This window comes from Lissotriton helveticus, chromosome 4_1 (assembly GCF_964261635.1).
Source record: "Lissotriton helveticus chromosome 4_1, aLisHel1.1, whole genome shotgun sequence".
NCBI classification, from domain to species: Eukaryota; Metazoa; Chordata; class Amphibia; order Caudata; family Salamandridae; genus Lissotriton; species Lissotriton helveticus.
In genome coordinates, this window is record NC_136063.1 from 12,597,384 (window position 1) to 12,607,279 (window position 9,896).

Below are 9,896 nucleotides of genomic sequence, written 5' to 3' on the forward strand. Positions count from 1 at the left end.
TGCTGCAAAAAATTCTAACGTCTCAGGACTCCATGCATCACTGCAAAGGCCATAATCCCGCCGCCAGAACAAAGTAATTAATGAGCAACTAAGAGGCTCATCAGTTGATCATAATCCACGTTGGGAGACACCGTACTGCAGAGACACAAATCCAGGGCCCATTCGAAATCGCAGCTCAGGCAATGAAAGACAGGCTGGACGCATGTGAAATAGGAAAATCTAAACGATAATCCATAAACTGCACTCAATGTAGCCAGCGGCAGCGCTCCATAGTAATTAAGCATTCGGTTGTAGAGTCTTGTAACACAGGTTGTGCATCCATTCTTATAAAAACAAATCAATAGAAGCACACCGGCTACCAGAGCAAGCATCAAGGGGAATCCACCAAAGAGCCTGGGAAAAATAGAACGAAAAAATGCTGGATCCCACCAAATACAGTTTGGAATGAAGTCAATAGGCCACCACTAATAACTTTAAAAAAGTGTTCTAAACTTGTGGTCGTGGAGGCATTAAAGATAGTGTGAATTAACGCCCCGAAATGCAGGGGAAGATCCGTATTTAATAACGCCTGCACTTCTGTGTTTGCCACGGGAAGGACAAATGTTTCACAAGCAGATGTAAGGGCGACTTCTTTCTGAGACAAAATAGCTCTTATTCGACTCATCTTGTTGAACTCAAGGTCGGAATAGATGGCCAGATGGAAACATCCAGCTCTCATGCGGTGGAGGAAACAGTACGTTTTTACAACCAACTACACATTGGAAAACCGAAACAACATAAGGAATTCCAGCCAGCATTCCACAGCAATCTTCATTATTTAAAAGTAAATACCTACTGTTTGCTAGGTGTGATAGCAGGTGTAGGAGTACCTTTTAAAATACAGGCCAAATTAGGCGCATTTTGATTACACGAGCCATGCAATTGTATATTTCTACAGATTAATGAGTAATCAGGTGTTGTTGTGCAATCTTGACCTTTCAAATACACGTCTTTACCCCCCCCCCTCAGACACTTATAGGTAAATTGCAGGGACCAAGCTTCATGGAGATAAGCGCTGCCCAAAGGATTATATCTTCCTAAAGCATAGTACTACATGCAAGCTTCAAATATAAACAAGGGGAAAGGAAGTGTTATTAACCCATGGACGAGCCACAGAACACAATTTGTCTCGGCCACAGAAAATGGTAACAGTTCTAATTTTTCAGATGTAACATAGAAAACGTGGCATCTTTCTTCGATATAAACTGTTGTTTGTCAGGCAAATTAAATGGTGCAAATAATGAAGACGTGTTCATGTAGTCCCAGGGCACCTTCCCTGCCTTTAATGTTTGCAAAGTCCATGCAAATTGCATAATGGAAAGAAATTGATTTTGACCATGGTACAAAACAGAGACATCTTCTTGCACAATATCAACAACAGATGAAACAATATTATCTAATGTGTAAATGCGGGAAGAAAGTGTGTTAATGCTATTATCTACAACTGCAAGCACTTTTTCTAAATTAGCCTGATCTATAGCTCTCAACCATGAAGCAGCCTCAACCTGAGACAGTTTCCAAACTTCATTGTAAATAGCATATATCCACCTTTTGGATCTGCCAGAAGCAGGGCCCTTGACAAAGTCATTCAGACCAACATCGTCAGTCAAGTTAGACAAATGAAACCTAGCTGACGCTAAAGTGGAGTGTTGACACAATTCTGACACAGCTTGCCTACTGAATAGGTAGTGACAGAATAGTCACTCTCAAAGCGGGGATCCATCCTAACCTGTGTGTAGCCTGGGGCCAAACCCAGAAACCGATGCTGGCAGGAATCTGCACTTTTCTGCCATAATAGCTAACCCTGGTAATCCAAACTGGAAATGTTAAAAGACAACTTCAGCATTGGGGTCTGTGATTCTCTAATGGATATACTGGTATGGTTATCCCAACCGGGGTACTCTTTCAACTCAGGAAAAGAAGGAGCATTTCATTTTTTAGTAGTAGCCAATACAAAGCAGGTGGTTTGTGAAATAGTTGAATTCAAAAATGACATATGGGTCGGGATGAGACATGCACGATGCAAAGCCTCAGTACCTTGCACTTGCCAACTTTTAGAACCCCAAACAGATTTAACATCAATGGTATCTTTCCATAGTTCATAGCCCCCAATAGCCAATTGGTCAAGAAAAGACTTGGACTATAACAATTCAGTATGTCTAAGTCTAACTTTAGATGAGGACTTTTCAGTCATCTTAAAATAAAATGCATTAGGATTGGACTGATTAAAGTCAGTAAAATAATTGAATCTCTTTAAAAGAGCGTTGGAGCTGCCTTCAACAGGAGCGGGGCAATGTTCCCATTGAGTATAATTAACTATATTCCTCCTTGTGTTTCCCTTATGCAGGAAGTGATTTCCATAGTGTTGGTAACAGAACAAATCACCATAGTTAGCAGAATATAAATACAAATCCACAGCATCAAAGGCAGCATAATATTTCAAATCAGAAAACAGAGCCTCTAACGCTTGTACATCCCAATCATCAGAGCGTATATTTTGTTTAATTACACCCCCCATAGAAACTCTAAGTACTTTGTGAACATTAATAACTTCCGTGGGACCGTGAATTTGGAAATTAACAGCATCCCATGCAATCCCATCTAAGACGGGCCAAGCAGTAATGTTTACAAAAGTCAGGTTCCTCTTTATTCTGTGAGATGAGGAATGGGGTGCCAATGTTCCAATAATTAGTCAAACACAAGTTCTTTCTGTGACGTAGTGTCCATTGACAAGACGGAAAAAATACACCACAAATCCAATTGACATAAATAAAAATAAATAAAAAAGCACCAAAAAAATGTAAGTCCAAGGGGGAATCAAAAAATGTGTTTTAAACCATGCAGCAAAAACAGAAACTTTTGAAGGAGACTTCGATGGGTTAGAGTCAGTGTCAAAGGAAAATCTGGATTCAGTAGCCAAACAAGTTTTCAAATCAGGCATCGACAAGTCTGTGGGGTAAGTATACTCCGTATCATTAAGATGATCACCAGCCAGGGTATTCAATAAAGGACTTGATACAGCAGGCATCTCGAAAGTAACGTCAGGCCTGGTGTTAGGAACCAAAGCCAAAAAAGAATTTCTCAGCATTGCTGGATAGGAGACCACAGGTGTCATACTAAGAAGAACCGGCCACTTTGTGCGGTTTGACATTGTCAATGGAGATATACCTTTTTTCCTTACGACCTGGAAGGGTAGGTAAAATGACTGTTCTTGTGCCCTGCACACCAAGCACAGGAACTGGAGCTCGATATGAGGGGCCAAATTCTTTCTTGTTCTCGACCTTCTCTCGGACCAGTTCTCCGACTCGGGGTAGCCAGCCAACTACCAGAATCTGCAATGCAGCATCAGATGTGGAGGGCAAGTTTTCCTTTGCAAGACTGTCTCTTGTCTTTTGTAGAGTCTGTAAAACATTACAATGTTCATCTACGTCAAAGGGGACAGCTGATGCCGCCTTGTCTAGACCTTCAAGGTCCAGGACAAACATTTTGATACCAAAGAGCATTTCGTATTGGTCCGCCCACCCAGAGACCTTCTAGGGAGATTATTAAGTGCACGCTGTACGCCATTAAGTTGGGCTTGCCAATTCTGGCCTGTACCTATAACCCTAGCTGTCAAGGATTGCTTTAAGTCACGGTTCATCCACTCCACAACACTATTTCCCTCAGGCCGGTATGGAGACGAAAATTTGACCTGGACCCCCAAAGACCACATGGCATCCTTGCATGCCTTAAAGGCGAACGCTGGACCCTGGTCAGAATGGAAGGTACCACACGTAAAAATTCAAACAAAGACACGCAAATCCCGTATGACAGTTTGTGAATCAGCACTCCTTTGGGGCCACACCCACACAAAGGGCGTGCAAGAATCAACTGCAACTAAGATGTACTTATACGCAGTATCAGAAGCATAAGGACCGCAGTGATCTAAATAAATACAACCAAGTGGTTTATTAGAAATGTAGAACTGTGTCTGAGGCGGGCGCGCAGCAGTCGAAGGTTTGATCTGCAGACAAATGTCACAATGAAGGACATAATCACGCGCTTGTTTGTACAGTCCCCGCCACCAGAAACGTTGATTTAACAGAGATACCGTAGCCGAAACGCTGGCATCAACAGACGCAACACCCACGTGGGCAGCTGTAATCAGTGTGGACCTGCGGTCAGCATTGAGAATCAATCTGTCACCAACGTCGGTAATTTTCACATAAGGAACTTTAACAGGACTTAAGTGATAAGAGTACTTTGAAGGAAATCCAGTAAGATATTTACTTCCCTTCTCAGTAGCGGCAATTGCTGCCAAGATGTCATCATCAATTTTACTTTAGGAACGTGTAACTGCTGCAACCAAAAATGTCGCTACTGCTGTCTCCGCTGCCTCATCGGCAAGACTATTGCCATTAGCGTGAAGTCCTACATGCTGGTGACCAAGAGTATGAATCACAAACAAGAGTGGCAGCCGTTCTTTAAGGTCAGCCACTCGAACCCAGATATTTTTATCTTTTATTGTGCTACCTTTGGAGTCGCGATAATCATTTTGAGTCCTAAAGAGCTGATTGTCATTGTAAGATTGGACACAGTAGTAAGAGTCACTCACAATAAGAGTAGTCACACTAGGATCCGCGTACTCCAATGCAAGCATCAGAGCACGGAGCTCTGCCTATTGGGCGGTACAGTCCCCTAATGTCTGTGTATGCACAACATCGGACTTGAACTCTCCATTCACCATTGTACCAACCACAATAGCGCAGGCTGAGACATAAGCATGCATAGACCCATGCGCGAATTGCGCCGAACATCAGTGTAAATGATACAATGGAAATCCTCCAAAGGGCGCATAGTCAAAGGAGCAGAATGAATGAATTCATACTGTAAAAACTCCTGCAACTGCAAAGAGGTGTCAAAAATGAACATGACATCTGGAGACATCAATGATGTGGCCCATTGTATCCACCCTGGGTGCAAAGCTTTAGAATTTGGTACACTGGCTTTCGTCACTGCTTCTAGGGCAGGATGCGGGGTAACAACCAACATACCTTTTCCCTGCAACAGTGCGCGTTCCTTTAGAATCTCCATTTGCACTGCTGTCAAAAATGTTTCCACAGTGGAAAACCGCATTTCAGCCGAAGTGTACAAGTGTGACTTGTAAGCGATAGGTACTGTGTCACCTTCATTAAAAGTAAGGTACGTGAAACCCACAGCCCCAGGGATGATTCTGATCAGCAGGTTGGTGTGGTTATCACTGGTCAGTAAGAATTTAGATTCTAGAAGATCAGCCTGCAAGGATTGCAAAATGGCTGAATGTTCAGGCACTTAGCAAGATTTGGTATAAGTTGGTTGTATCAAAGCATACAGAGGCTTGATGCGCTGGGCATATTCGGGAATGTAAGTACGCCCGAAATAAAAAAAAAACAGCAAACATTGTAATTTTTTCAGTGTTGTTAAAGCGCACAGTTTTGCGCATTTCTCCAGGAAGTGAGGAGCCAATCCTCGACCTTCGTTATTGAGCTCATAGCCCAGGAACAACACTGTGTACTCTGAAATATGAGATTTCGCAAAGTTGAATCTGTAACCGAAGTCCGCAAAGTTACAAATGATGCAGTCAACGTGGCACAGATGCGCCCTTATTTGGTCGTCTGTGAGATAAATGTCATCCACATAAGAATACACATCTAGGTCGATGCTCTCTAAAAGAGAGACAATGCGGGCAGAAAACACACCTGGACTATTCTTATAGCCCATAGCCAAACGTGTAAATTGGTGTTTCTTTTCTACCACAGGTAAATGCGGTCCATTGACCACTAAAACCAGACAGGTTGTGGGCAAAAAAAACATTGGATATTTCAAGCGTGGTTTCAAACATTTTACGCGTGAGACCATCCACATCATGGAGAAGTGTGGCTCAATGGTTAGAGCGGCAGACCTTGATGCAGAACGCTGGCCAGGGACCAGGGTTCGATTCCCGCCTCGGCGGGATCGGGCTTAAATTCCTCTGACCGGATATTCTCGCCTCAGTGCCGAATCTAAGCATGGGCCCCACGCTGCAACTCTGGGCAATAGCTTGCTTAGTCTCCACAACGGCCCCCGATGCACAAGGGATGCCTGGTTTCACCATGGGATGCCCAGGAGTGGACACCTCACAAGGAAAAGCCAGGAGGGGTTCCCTTGTGGTAGGAGTACAAGCGCCGGGATGCCTCCGGGTTACTGTTCGCGCTATACAAATACAACACACACACACACACACACACACACACACAAGGGCAGAGCCTTGAGTATTTTGTACTGCACAGGTTCGGCAATGCGAGTTTAAATGCTGGTATTCCAATATCAAATGGTACGAACCATTAGGTTTGGTCACAGTAAAAAGAGGGTTATTCATCAGCGACACACAAGTTTAAATTACACCTTGATACTCTAATTGTTCAAGGATTTCTGCCACGGAAGCTTTCGCTTCACGCCGCATGGGATATTGGGGTTGAGGCTGTGGCATAGACCATAGGGGAATCTCATGTTGGGGTAGAATTTATCCCAACCACAGTGAGTATGGTACAAAGCCGGCGCAAGCGTCTTAGCCCACTCTGCAAAATTCAGCGCATGCTCTTTCGACACTTTGTGTGCAAAACTAGGGAGGAGTACCTCCTCCCCTCTCGGAGCAGCGAGAACAAAAGGTGGGGGCCAGTCAGCCACCGCTGACAAAATGTCATATGTAGTCGTAAAGTTTTCCCAAAATACCCCTTTTACAGTATGTTGTATGTCACCTTCAATTAAAAGGACAATTTTGAAAAGCCTATCAGGGGGAGCTTCTCTAGTGTCAGCCGTCTCGACAACAACAAACTTGTCAGTCGCTGTCACCTTCAGTAGTGGACCCAGGGCCTCTCGCACTATGGTAATCTCCGCCGCACTGTCCAACAGCGTCATCGCCCACGTCTGATTCTGAAGCTGCCTTCTCACTATCTGTGGCATAGCTAGCACTCAAAGAGGCAACTTTCTTTTTCCGAAACTGGGGTCTTTTCTGTAAAGAATCATCCTGCTTGCCTTTTCCGTCTTTCGGGCGGGGCTGGTCACAACTCTGCTGGCAACCCTTTACTCTGCTGCCGTTCCCTCCACCGGCAGGTGAAACTGATGTGTCCTGTAAAGAACAAGGAGAATGTTGATCAGGAACCTGAAAACTAACAGGTAATTTAATCACCGCGCGGTCGCGCAAGTCATAAGAGCGGTCTGTAGACACAGGCACAGGTGATGCTGGACGGGACCACTGCTTCTGCTGCTGTTTCCTCTATTTTTTATTTGTATTCCTATTTTGCTTTGGATCATTGGGCTGATCGTCTTTGTCAGACTTCGACCCGTGAGGTTGCTTTTTCTCTTTAGTAGAAAAATGTTTGATGCCTAAACTATTACAGCCAATAGTCTTATAAGCCGCCGTAATAAATCTCGGTAACTGCCGGGGCTTATCAGCATCGGGGACATCGCGTAAAACATTAGACACCTGGAAGCTAACAGCATCTCCCATAACTTTCAAAAGGACAAGATCAGAAACTACTTCAAATACTCCTACGAGTCGCATTCCCAATTCAACTGCCGACTCAGGTCCGTGCTCATCCTGAACACGCTTAATAACCGAGGGAAGCACAGCCATTGACGAAGTGCTGAAGCACCTCATGCACCCTGCCACAAAAATTTTACCCCATGACTCGCAGTCACTGGCCTCCGGTACCAAGTCCTTAGGCAAAATAATTGTAAGAATCCTGTGCTTTTCTACAGGACTCAAATTAGGAAAAACTTCCTCCAGTTGGTCAAATTTCTCGGCAAGCCAAAAAAGGCATTTCATCCTTATCTTGGGTATGCTTGCCCATACCCGCATTAACCATAATGGGACTAAGCTTCATTCCACTCGGTCCAACTGGAAGCACCGCAACACCAGGGGCCCCGCCCTCGAAATTGTGGGTAACATATTAACCCCTTCAGTGCTAATGACAAGGGTAACTCGTCATGGAGTTTCCATTGATTTCAATGGAAAGTCAATGGGAATCAACAATGAGGCTTAGCATCCAAGTGGTTAAACTAAGGCTCTAATAACCCCAACTGCGGAGGTATATAGCAGCCTCAATTCAGCAACGGGAACCACCCCCGCACGAGGATGCCGGGTAAATCCAGCCAACACAGGCCAAGAAGTGCCAGGAATGGACAAAGGACCTAATCAAATCACCGTTAAACTGTAGGGAAAGGCACCATTAAACCAAACACGGTGCTGCCATGTAGAAATAGGAACCTCCTGTGTCCTATAAGGAACATATTCCATGGGCACAACTGTGTGAGTGTAAGTGTGGAACAACTGAGCATTGGTATCGGCTGCAGGAAACGTAACCTATGAGTAGTAAATCTCAAACGGGAATGCCACTTCCGCACTCACCACAAAGATAACCGCCATGCCCTCCAAGGCGAGGTTATAAGCCTGCAAATGATTGCGGACAGCCAGCCTACGATGCTGGGGATGCCAACGTCACCCATGATGACAAAGTATCACAACTGGGTATTAATTCAAAAAGGAAACCGTTTCTAAAATATCAACCTTGAAAAGACCTATTTTAATATAGGTAGGTTTATCCGTCACCACTGTCTTCAGGAAAGAATAGTGAGGGGGGTCATGGACTGATATAAGCACTACTCAAGCATCTTGAAATAAGACCACCACTGTTAGGGTGCCATGTTGCAGGGATTCTGCTCATACACAGAACTGTGCACAGAGACCTAGAACCTTAGTGAATTAGGGTGTTCCAAAACTCACCTTAGTACCTAGAATCCCCTACCAGACTAGCATCAGTGTCTCATTAGCTCTTCGTCCTATAGCAAAGTTACCAATGATCAGTTAACCCAGAACATGCGACTTAGGTTACCTCAGGAACGGTGGAAACAAGAGCAATCTTTCGTTACACTCTCATGCCAGTCCAAAACATGGAGTAAAGGGAGACACGTGCAAGTTTAAAATATTTATTTTAACGCCGTGATCTCAGGTGCAGTAAGACAAATGGGAAATTACCTGGCTACTACTTTGTGCGCCCGTATTTTACTTTAACAAGAGCAACACATAAAATCCAGCACTGTGTCTTGCATGGATCCAGTTTTTTATTTAACTTGTGTTTCTTTTGCTCGATTTAGCCTTGTTCAACTCCTTAACAAGGTCACAAGATCAGGATAACATTCTTTTTTAACATACATTCAAAGACAAATTACGAAACATTACACAACCAAATCAACTGTCAAACATTAATACGAGACTTTTATGTTTAACATATAAAATACAACTGTGCTGTAAAGCACCAGTTTTCACACTGTAATTCCACAAAACTTGTGAAACTTTCATTTCATTATAGGTCAACAGTTCAGTGTCTACACTATTTTGAAAGTGCCAGGCACTTGTATTTTATATGTTAAATGTACAAGTCTCGTATTTATGTTTATGAGAGGGTATTTTTGTTTTAAGAATTACTCTACTTGCATAGTTCTGCACAATCTTGTGGAATTCATGGGAAATTTCACACAATTATAAAACAAGGAATTACGCCAGTTAGGCCTACCCGTAGTAACATTATATGCATAAAACCCAGACACCTTAAAATAAGGGCACGTTAAACAAGTCACTGTTAAAGGCATTCTTTTATCCTATGAAAGCAGTGGTGGGTAATGCAAACACTGAAGATACCTGAAAGTGTAACCAAAGGGTCACAAAACTGAATCTCAGTTGCCAAAGTGGGGAACTGTGATGTATATATGTATATAATGTCACAATGCAGAATACAAAAGAAGCGCTTTTAATCTGTACATCATTTTTTTATTGATTGAAAGCAATATCAAATAGGCTG